The 12,715-nt window shown below is 33.5% G+C and overlaps 1 pseudogene; it reads right to left on the reverse strand.

Moving 5' to 3' along the window:
- Nucleotides 1-352: 352 nt before the first annotated feature.
- On the reverse strand, nucleotides 353-1,705 carry LOC128208527 (G-protein coupled receptor moody-like; annotated as a pseudogene).
- Between the last annotated feature and the right edge of the window lie 11,010 nt (nucleotides 1,706-12,715).

Consider the following 12,715-nt stretch of genomic DNA (forward strand, 5'->3'; position numbering starts at 1 on the left):
CATCAAGATCTGCAAATATTTATTGCCGTTATTAGGTTCAATATGATATATTTTTGTTATAATAACATTATCACGTAATCAAAGTTTTTGAACAAGCCCCTTTATACACAACAGTATTTGAGAAATTAAATCTATAAACATTTGATACACTTTCAATTTTATTTTCAATCATCACAAACAATAACGATTTTACAATATGATTGAACATGTATACACTAGTTCAAAATGAAATAACCCATGAAACATTTATATATAGAATATATTTGCACCGCTTTATCTAAAAATCATCAAATACGTTTTTATATTGGGAAAACAAACATATCGTTTGATCTTACGGATTTGTTTTCTTTCATCAACACATTTTATCTAAGGAAATTCTGTCACTTAGGTTACTCGACTTTCCCTCCACGAGGTTCCACATTTTGCACACTCAATCACATAGTATACATACATTATACAGATATACATTTTTTCAATGGAGGTAAAATTAGTGCACAATCTCTTTCAGAACTTGAACATGTATACACTTAAACTAGTAAATGAAGGTATAGAGTGTAAACTTCAATATTTCACTTTTTAAAAGCATGGGGGAATTTATATCAAACTCATTTAGCATAGACTTGACACAACATAATTTTCCAACTTGAAAATATGAGATTAAAATGTATGTTAAATTTAATATCTAAACAGAAGCTGCACGTGAAAATGTACTTCCAGCCCTCCTTACAGGATTCTTTTCACCCATCAATATCTTCTTGTACGCTGTCCTGAAGTTATTGTCCATCAAAGTGTACACAACAGGGTTAAAACAGTACAACACCCAATCAAACATAGTTGTCCAAATGTGGTGAATAGGGTGTTTAAAACCTTTGTCCGTCACGTTTAAAACAAAGTACGGAAAGGTACCGAGGAAAATTATTAAAAATATACACATCATCATTGCTGACATTCGTATTGCCTTTGACTGGGGAGAGTTGCCCTTCCATCGGCTAACACGTTTAAAGCTTCTGTAAGCGGTGCATCCAATCCGGGCGTAGCAGTATATGATAAAAAGACAAGGTACAATAAAACCAGCGGTTACCATGGCAACTCTGTTGCTTTGGTCAGCACTTTTGTCAAACGTACACGAGAGAATCTGGACTGAAATCGAAATACACCCCACACCGAAGGTAGAAGGAATGGGGAAAACCAAAGGCAACACCCAACAAACAACAAGAGAAATGACGAGTTGTCGATTGTCTGACTTATATTTGTACTTACTGATATCAACGACATTTAGAAACCTGAAAAGGGCGATGGCAGCTAAGTGTGCCATTATCACTCAAGTCAGGGTATAACGAATTTCTCCTGCTGCCAGCAGAAGTCGTGCGGTATTTTGTGAGATTTCCTATGAAAAATCACTGCTTGCATCGACATGATTAGCGAGCAGTACAAAAATCCAGCGAAGCTGAGACTGCCTATCAAAATACAGTTACGCTGTATCGGAGGCTTGAGAATAATATAGCAAGCACAGTTACAAAATTTCCAAAGCTGCCCACTAGACACAAATGATGGCCACGGCTTCCAAAACAATCAGAGTGGTGTGTTCAAAGCACCACCATTCAAAACAATCCGTCCCATTGAAGGTTCCATCACCAAGTTCTGCTGAAATGTTATATTTGTCATCCGATACATTTACAATCTTATTAATATCTCCCTCGTTCATTTTGATGACAGATATTTCACCAATTACTGGCTTTTATATCAATTTTGACACAGACTTCAGTATAGTTTGTAAATGATCGTCTATTAAACTGATTATTTATGTCGTCTGATATTATAATGCATTTAAAATGCATGAGTTTTGCTCGTCGATATCCAAAAATTGGTTCACTTTTGTGGAATAAGTACAAAGTACAAAGCTCAATATTCATGTACATTTAGTAATTTAAAATTTGAGCAGTTTGCAGAGCTCTTAAAGTACAGCATTTGTGCTTTTATCGAAACATCGGAAACTAAGCCAGTTAGGCAATGTACATTTCATCGTTAGTTTATGACTCACCAAATGAAAGTGATTAAAATAATATATCCAAGGAAGAAATTTCCCTCAAAAATAGCACGTGCAATCAATTAAATTTGGCTTGTTAAAACGTTTCATCAGAGTTCACACTTCTTCAAAGTGATCAGTACATAGCTTATATCTCGGGTTGAATATAAATTAAAAGAATGGCAATTACACTTTAAATTTTCATTTCGATAGTATTAAGATGAGTTTGCCAATTTCAATTCACCTTCGTCTTTCAAACACTATTTTTACCGTATATAACTAAAACCAATCCAATCACAAATACCGCCAAGTAGTTCCTCGATATTCGAAACCAATATAATGGAGAAGTATCTTTGCAATGCCGTTTCACGATTAGGATCCAGTCAGAGTAATCCAAGCACAGTAAGTAATTGGTAGTTAACTTTGAATTAGTCTCGTTTGAATGCGCCTATTCCAGATGTGTTTATTCAAAACTCTTCCGAAAACAAACAATTTTCCCGAAATTCCAGAATCCTTTCAAGATTAGCACAAACGCTGGGTAGTTTCAAATAATTAGTTTGACAGTTTTCAGTTTGCTTTCTGTTCTACAATTGTCCGTTCTTGTCTATTGCGGACAGTTACTGGTTTCCTCTGTCTTATTTAAGATCAAGCTTCTTTGGAATTCTGAAAAATACAAACACATAGATATATATAAGTGTAGCCTTATATTATCAACAACATTAGGCCAATACTTACAATCGCTCTATTGTCTGCACTTATCAGTATTAGATACCCTGGGTTTTATCCAACATCTTTAAGATTTAGTGCTGACAAGTCCTTCGATCTTAATTACATTTTAAGCGATATGTTTTGATTCATTTCCTAGTGTGGATGACTTCATCTTTTTAGCACATTCATAGTGGGAGTTTGCTTGTAGAGTATCGGCATGTTTTTCTAATCTCGAAATATATATATAAATTATCTGGAAAGCCATAAAGGGTAGATTGTTGTTCTTACACTATATACAATTGCGTCGATAGTTAATACATTTTCAACCAAAATCAAGTTTCAGCTAACCATTTCGATTGTTCGTATGTTTTTGATATGTGTTTCAGATTGGATGTTACAGAAATAACACACATATCATATCAGTAGTATGAATTATTAAATGCAAAACATCCACACATTCATGAATTATATAGTTTATAAAAAAAGACCTCTTATTTCATGTATTCTTATTTCAATTATAAGTAAACAAATTATAAATCTATAAAAAATAATCTCGGTATTCCCACAACTGCGTGACACCATTACCTGCACTACGTCGCCCTTGTTGCTGTGTTCTTCAATAAAAATATTCGCAGTACAATTCAGTTATATCAATGTTTACATCAGAACATTACGAATAACTCTTTAGCATGAAATAAAAAGCCAACCATCGTTTATTATTAGCTCGATTCACGTTCAGGTAGCCATTACTTTCAACGCATATACTTTTTACTCATCAAACACACTAATTATTGCAAGCTACGTTTGTCCGTACTTCCTTTATAGCAATTCCACCGTATTCTATTTTGCTTAAAACAATATAGAACAAAAATGTTATGTAATTCATTAGGTTGTAAAGACCCCTATATGTGAATTGAACCAGTTATGTATATAAAACGTTTACGAGAGGATACACGCAGGACGCTATTCAATTTACTATAACAGGAGATAATAATTGATTCCTTCTATCATTATAGAAATAATCAAGTTAAACTGTGTTGAGATTGATGTCATAGTTTTATCAAGGCAAATAAACTTTTGCCTGTTTAGATCCATTATTAAAATCATAAACAATTAACTAACCTGCTTACATCCATGTAATATGATTCCGCTTTTCTATTCCCAGTCATTACACAAGGACAAATGACAATATCAATATTTATTTAACGTCCATGTACAAGACCGTATTGGTAATTGATCATTATTATCAGACTTACTAATTGACACATTAATATCACGGTCAGGAAGGAACATAATATATAATAAAACAACAGACAAAAGGTCAATATTTCATTTAGTTTGAAATCAGCTGCTTCACTTATCAATCCCGGAGGCTCTACTACAGATCACCTTACGGACTAATGAGAAAACGTTATGAGAACTGTTCAATATGTTTGACTTTTATGCGTTTTAGTAAATAGTATTGCAGTTATGCATTGATAAGCATGAGAACTACTACAAAAAAAATATCTTAAATAATATTTTAGACGTGAGCTACATTGTACCAAATGTATTTTAATCCAATATTTTGGATAAAACCGCCTTAAAAGGACATTCAACAGATATTTCGCCTTATTTATGCGTCCTTTTTCTTTTGAAACCGTGTTGTATCAAACAGCGCGAAAAAGGTTATTTCATGCCTCAGACACGTTTTAGAAGAATAAAACAATAAAGTATAAATGATTATTTCGTGAGGTTCTAAAATATTTTACTTAGATGGGAGCAAAATACTATACTTGATCAGGACTAACATCCGAAATATTAATGATAATTTAAAAAAACAAAAACAGTATGAGTATTGCTTTCAAAAATTATATCAACAAAATGCGAATTCAATGGGTGGTCCTCTTTCTTCAGCCCCGTTTTTCTTAGGTGAAGTACAACATTTATGTCCTACCCGTAAATAATGTCTGATAGGTGCTTTGGAATAAAAGTCGGAGTGAGAAACATCTTAGGAAGAAGAAAGGTTATAATTGTCCATATTTCTATTGCATTCCGTTCATACCGATCTGAGTTCACCGAAAGGTAATATAGATATGCAGGTTTCTGGTGGCAATATTTGCCTGATATTCAGACGGGTTTTTACAGGAGTTCACTCTTATTACACAGAGTTACACTGATGATTGCTTGACTTCATGCAATAGTATCGTTTCAGTAGTAAAGTTCATTTCAAAGCATCACGTAAAATAATTCACATAATTTGATAATATTCTGCTAGATCTAAACACGCATATATAAGTTATCTAAAGTTTCGACCATAATGACAAATGAATATCATTCGTATCTTTGGTGAGCAAACCGTTAAACTGATTTGAGATACATAACAAACCAAAACTAAATTATATTTAGTTATCGAACGCATCGAATCTGCGCACTGTGTGGTGTTGAACTTTTTATTTGTGTCATCCTGATTTGTATGTTTTAAAATGGTGTTTGCATTATCTTAGCTAATTGATTCCGGACACGAAAAGAGAATTGAAAGTAAGTGTGTAGAATGTTCGTTTAAGTGTGATTGCTCAAAATAGGCAGTATCAAAATAGTACGAGCCTATCGTAAGAGTAAAGAAGCTTTGCAGATAGGTTCTGACTTACTATAACATGTTTAACATTCCATAGTTTTGGTAGATCAAAGAACATACTGTAAATACAGACTTTCTAGAAATATTCATATCATGTATTTCGAGAATCGTATGTGTATTACAGTTTAAACATTCGTAACGTTAACAGGACTTTTTTTAGTTTGTTTTTGACAATATATGCAGCTTTAGAACGGTATCAAAGATACAATGGCACCAAATATTTTAACCATTATTTCAATCATGAACGCCAGCACATTTCTAAAGACAACACATATGTGTTGTTATGAAGTTGTTTTAATGGACTTCTCTTTCTCTAAATTAGACAATTATTAATTAGAACATAACACCTGCATTTATTTTGTGTTGACTGAGTCCGCCAAAAGTCCAAAGAAAACTGAGCTAAAGAAAATATTAGTTTTGTGGGAATCAATTTCTTTTCGAGACGATCTGCTGTTTGTAATTCAAGGTAGCCAGAAATATAACTTTACTCTTATCAAACCTGTCAATGTTAAAAAGTGTGTGGTCGTGCGGGATCAAATGTGTAAAAATTCAAAGCAAACCCTTCTGCAATGGTGAAAATGTTTTTTTCACCAACATAGCTCAACCATACTTTTTGATTATAGTATTTGAACGAGAAATTAGGCTACATCATCAAAACTTTTAAGAAATCAGTACATCATCTTTCAAAATTGCCTTCAAAGAATTTTTCTTGCTAATCATCCTCTTTGTAATATCGTTCGTGTTTTACTGAAGACGTAATGCATCAATAAAACGCACTGCAGTGTGCATATTACTTTTATAACTGGTTTACAATGTTGTTTTATTTACTTTGGCAGACCATGTTGAAAAAAATACATGCTTACTATGCAAACTACTACTTTGGTGGCATACGCCATAGTTCGAGCATGGCCTATAACATAGTTCACGAGTGTCTGATCTGTTTGTGGTGTTGGTATTTGTGTATATGGAATTTATACGTCTGCGTCTCCTATTCATTGTCGTTTGGCCATTGCCTTGTGCCTCTTTTGATTTTCTCTTTCGACTTCTTTGTCCATGTAAGTTCCATTGTAATATGTATTGTAAACCGGATAACTTTCCATCCCCGCAATGAGTTTTTAGTATGTTAGACTCCGTTTGCCATTAAACAGGACACAGCTTACATTTAAAGCCGGTCTTTTAATTGTTGTATTATGTAAGTTGACTTATGTAAATAATAGCGAACCATTCTAAATATGGCCGATAGAGTGCAATCCGAACAATTTAGAGAACGTTATAAGATGTGTTTGTTTGTTGGCAGTTAAAACAACGTATTGCATTAGCCTTTCATTGATGTAGGCAAACACTACTATTGAACGTAAATATATAATACGCACGAATCACAAAATGCTTTGCACTCTATGGTGCCGAATACGTCACTATGTTGTTGTTTTTTAAATTCATGTAAAGAGGCAAACAGTTTGATAATAACAGGAAAACAAACTTAGTGACAATCTGGAGGGTTTTCGTAATGTTACATTACTTGTCTCTGTGGAATTAAAACGACCCTTTATTAAAAACAATATAAATGCAGAGCATTTTACCAAATACATACATTGCAATCCATGATTTAAAAAAACATAGATGGAACACCGAATCCACTTGCATGTAGTTTATTCTCCAACCAGGCCAAAACGACAACTCAAATGTACGCTCATATCTCCTGGGTTATATATTGGGTGGTCCTGGGTCATCATACCAATGTTTCGCCTACGAAGAAATTCTCACCTGTCAGCCGTTGACGATGTATAGTTTGGGAGGTGGTAATGGTCGGGAATTTTATCGCGTTCAGCTCACGCCTATCGGAGTTTACCGGGAGTAAACTGCGATATACATAAGTAATGGTGCCGTTAATTGGTTGTAATGCAGGTGCATCTTGATAATGTTTTTCTACGCATGCATAAACAGACATTGGTTACACGTGTAGTACATGCAATTTAGACACCGGCAACAACAATAATCACACGGTTGTACGATTGAAGCTTGATGCAATTTTTCAAAACATTTGTTCATTTGTCAACTATTTCAAGTTATATTCCATAAAGACTTTCTGAAATATATATTATGATCACCGACAAGATCATCGAGCTGCTACAATTTAATATTTGGCTGTGGTAATAAATTAATCATATCGGTTCATGTTTTGTTCTCTTACGATGTTGGTAAATATTATTAAGTAGGGACATAAAGTCGACATGCCTCCACGTATCGTTTATTGACTTAAATCATTTTTCTATTATCACTGCCTTTATCATTTCGAAGACGATAAAGGATACGATACAGCTTATAAGACGCTGTCCGGAGTAGTATCAATGTTGTGTAAATTATCCACATGCGTTAGGGTACTAAATAAATCATAAGATTGTTAGAGGCTTTTATACTTGTATTAAAGGGAATTGTTCATGCTTGATTGGCTCAAATAATGATTAATATTTCGAGTAAAATGTACACAAAATGCTTAAAGCAATGATAGCTATCTACAAAAGTTTTAATTAGCTTTATTTTTAGTAATTATGGGAGAATGTGACAAGATAATTATACTCTACTGGGCCGAAAAATGTTAATAACGCTACTGAAAAATGTATCATTTAAGGCTTGAATTGACTAAATTCTTTTTAAATGAGTATCTGTCAGTTGGTATTTTGCCTTTATTCATTAAAATATTTAAAATATATTAATTTAAAACAATTTAAATAAGTGGAATCCCAACATTTGACCTTAACCTGGGTCCCTTTAACACGCTGGCTCAAAGATGTATTTTCAGGTATGGTTTAATAGCGAAAAACCAAGAAATCAGTCAAAAATATTCAATAGAAGTGCTTTATGGAGAAACAAAGAACAAAATAAACTTTTAACGAGTCTTTGTATTAACAGTACCGTACCTTACAGACTCCGTATATACTTTTATTTGCATTTTGTATTCACATTTTAATAATAAACCATCCCGATTCTGGTGTTGAATGATATGGCCGAAAGTATATTTTGTTCTGACAGACATTTACTTCTGCTACAAATAATTGAAAATAAATGCTATGAGAGAATATGTGTTCCCGTTGTAGAGCCCCAAATAACATAACTGGGACAAGACTTGCATTCCCGTGACAACGTGTTTCTCTGACTGTTCCAAGGCGGTAATTCATTTATCGGCTAAGCTTCTTTTTGTGAGTGTGTAGTCTGTTTATATTTGTGTATATTGTGTTTACACGTGTGTGTATATATGCTGTTGTCATTTTGGCCATTGCATGGCGACTCTAAACAGAGGTAATGTTTTATATTTTCCATTACAGGGCTTGTACCTATATTTTGGCACCCGTTAGTATATAGTGGATATTTCATTGCGTTCTAACTTTTTTTTCTTTTATTGGATATCTTCGTATGAAACACGATCAGTTATTAAATATATACTTATAACCTAAAGAGTGTTTGTCATGATGGCCTTAGATAGTAGCGTATGAAAGAATCCTAATTGTCTGAACTCTGCTATGCTGTTCCAGACATACGACTTAACAGAATGGTAGGCGATTAATTTTCCAGTTTGTACTAGATCACGAAATAATTTCCGTTCAGAACGGTTATTTATATGGTGAGAATAAACATCATGCAATGATAAAATACCTTAATCGCATAAGGCCGATTGTTTAAACTTTCAAATCTTTATTATCGACGTTTTATGAATAACTCTGTGGTATTTCAAATTAGAAATAAGACAGTTGTTTCAGCTGTTTGTGTTTTATCAAAATATAGTGAACACATCAAAACGTACTACACGTCTAAAAATTAACAGCGATAAAGCTGTTAAGTTCAGAGCAATCGGCCCATTGTCTGGTGTATTAACTGATACATCTCGCTCTGAGCTTCGTCATCCTCTTGTGACATGTTCAGTTATGAGTAAAATGGTGCCGTCGATAAGAAACCCATCTTGCATCCGTTATGACCCCACATCCGAGTTGCTTTTCTGGTTTTATCATAGTTCAAAAGTACAAATACAAACTACTTCAGATACATGAAACAGTTTATACAGTTCGTTTTAGCCAACCATACTAATGCCATTAAGATGCATAATTCAAAGACAGAGACACGGTGATGATACAAAGCGGATTCTTTCCGTCCACATTTTTCATTTTCGGGTTCTATCCGGCACCGATGCGGATTTCATCCGTCATTTTTACATGAAAAAGTGGAATGCCGAAATGTAAATCGGTGTTATTATGTTTGTGATTTTTTACCTAAAAAATAACTCCATCAACTATCGACAAACAAACAAAAAAATGAAAGCCCCATTTATTTTTATTCATCTAAACGAATGAAAAAAAAAAACAGCTATCATAATTCTGACAGCAAATAGCATGCAAACGAAACCTTAATATTTTCTTACTATCAGCTATTTACATCCTGATAATTACGTTTATCTTTTCAAAGAAGGTATCGAAGTAGGTATAGTTTAATTTCTTGCTTCTGTATATACTCTTTGCGATAAAAATGGAAATAAAGTCCACGCTTGTCGGTTCAGCGGAGCTCCGGATTCTGAGTAGTTGTATAGAAATTTGGGCACCGGATATATTTTGACACTCGCACCAGGTTCTATCCAAGATTTGATCTGCTTTTTTTTTGTTCGTTTGTTTACAGCCGGAAAAGAAGATCAAATCAACGCGTATATCATTCCCAGGCATTCTAATGACATAAACAACAAAATATACTAATTCTTGTTACTCTTAAGATACGGGATTAGATCGTCTTGTATGAATAAATATGGAGCAAAATCCAAATTCCTTAATTCACATATGAGAGTTATGAAGTCTTGAGAATTATTTGCTTATACAATTTAAAGTAAATAATAACTTAATGCTTCTTTCCTTTTGCCTGAAAACAAATGATTATTTTTGTTTGGTTTCGATTGTTGCAACAAGATCGTTATTTTTGGAGCATAGATGCTAATTAACAAAAGTCCTGAAAAGAAACAAATTGTTGATTAGTTTTAACTACTATCCATTTAGTCATTTATTGGCTTTATTACGTGAATCGAGAAGCTCGCGCATGCGCATGTGCACAGGCAAATATAAAGGCATGCACGAGACTTGTACAATTTCTACATTGCAATACTCCCTAGGCCGTAATCTGTAAACTAAAATACTTCATCCCTACATACAATAACGCACTTTTATTGATTACTTTCATTTTGCATAATTTTAATTCATCTTCCCTTTTAATGACTGTTTCCTATCAAGAAAAAGCATCATGATTATTTAATTACAGTAACAATGTATATGAATATAGAACTCATGCCATATTTGCGACACAAATGAGCAGTGAGTTAAACTAATACCTTAAATACACTTCTATCAGACTAAGACTAAAAAAATGTTTCTGCATGTGTAAAAGGCAACCTGATATACCTAGCATCCCTATTCCGGAACAAGGAGTGCCTTCGAGTATATGATAAATATATGTTTTGCAAACGTTATATTTGACCTTAGTGTCACGACCCTTCTTTTACGTTTGAGACCGCTACGATAAACACATATTTTTTTTTCTTTTTCGGCCTATTCTAGGCCCAACCCTTTATTCGGTCGAGCATACCAGAGTATACCCTTACTAAATACACACACACTCCTCTAGCACTAACTACTTACAGACTCCAAAACAATATAACATGTAACGTGCCAGTAGAATTCGGTGAACACAAACGCTAGATTCCGTTGCCGTGTTAAATCGAAAAAAAGTTCTTAAAACACGATTAAACAATGAATTTAGTTTGACTTGAAGCATGATTCTAAGGATAAAACTGCTATGCGTTCATATAATGTGTTAGAATAAGTGAAATTTCAAAAATAAAAACAAAAAACACCGTTTCTGCTCGTCGCCTACGTTTTTCATGTACAATTTCTTCATTTTTTTGGTTAATATGACACGACAACTCTTAAATAAAAATAGATTTACATTCACTAATAATATGGTCATTTTTTAAAATAAAGATATTTTCCTAAATCCAAAACGATAACAGTAACAATGCGAAGAAAATGCTGAGATGTACTAAACTTTGTTGCGATGTTACGGAAAGAATCCGCATCGGTGTCGGATAGAACCAGCAAATGAAAAATGTGGACGGAAAGAATCCGCTTTGCATCATCACCGTGAGAGATATACATAGGAATATGATCATTGACCATTTTATTTATATCCAGTCACCTTACTTCATAACTACGGTTACGTGTATCCGCTAATCGCATTCCTTTAATGATAAACGGTGAATTTATATGTATGTAAGTATTTGGTTTCTTTTCAATTGTTTTTTTTATATTTTATAGTTCAATAACTGGGTAAAATAAACCAGACTATATTGAATACATGTACCTAAACAAGAGCTTTCTCTAAAGTATTCGGTGATTAACATAGCAATAATTCAAATAATACCAGCATGGCCAACGGCTATTACAATTTCTGTTTCTGTTTCTGATAACTCTATGAATTCCCATCGGCCTTGATGCTGGTCTACTTATATGCCAGAGTGACGGTAATTTCTCAATGTAATGACTGTCAGACAAAATCATAAAATCCTTTTGTATGTATTTCTCACGACAAATGCACAAACATTGATATAAGAAAAATATGTCAATTCTCAGCAAAAACAGGAGTAATCCATTTATATTTATATCTCACGAGAAAAGCACAAATAGTGCTAAAAGAAAAAGTATGTCCATTCTCAGCAAGATAAGAAAGAATGCATTTGTATTCATTTCTCATGAGTACTGTACAGGTATTGATACAATAACTATCCACAAATAAAAAGTAACGTTAAGTACTAGAATCACCAAAACGAGTTTATAACACAGCTGAAGATTACCCAAATTCGGCAGTACATTCCAAAATATTTATATAATCAAAAAAAGCAATGATAATTGTGGCGCCAAAACCATCGCTTCGTCTAAAAACATCACATAGCATCCAATGCTTATAAGTATTTTATCATAAATCGTTTATATTTAAATTTATTTCACCCGTCTATGTCTCCTCTATCACTCCTGGATGGGATTCAAAGTGATGACATGCTACATCTACAATAATTTGGAACATCAGAACGAGGCTTTAGTTTGGGCTAAGCTACAAGTTTTAATTGAGAGTCCAACTTCTTTCCCAGAAATTGATATAACGCATTTATATAACTATTTATCGATTAGTTTATACTAATACTTATCTCTGTTGTAATAGTTTGCGACTACTCCATGTAGCGCAAACGATAAGTTCTGCTGATAATTTTGGATTCTCTCGTATAGTCGCTTACGTAAAACAGTCTTTTGCCAGTATGATAAAATAAATGAGCATATCAAGGC

The sequence above is a fragment of the Mya arenaria genome, chromosome 11 (genome assembly GCF_026914265.1).
Source record: "Mya arenaria isolate MELC-2E11 chromosome 11, ASM2691426v1".
Lineage (NCBI taxonomy): Eukaryota > Metazoa > Mollusca > Bivalvia > Myida > Myidae > Mya > Mya arenaria.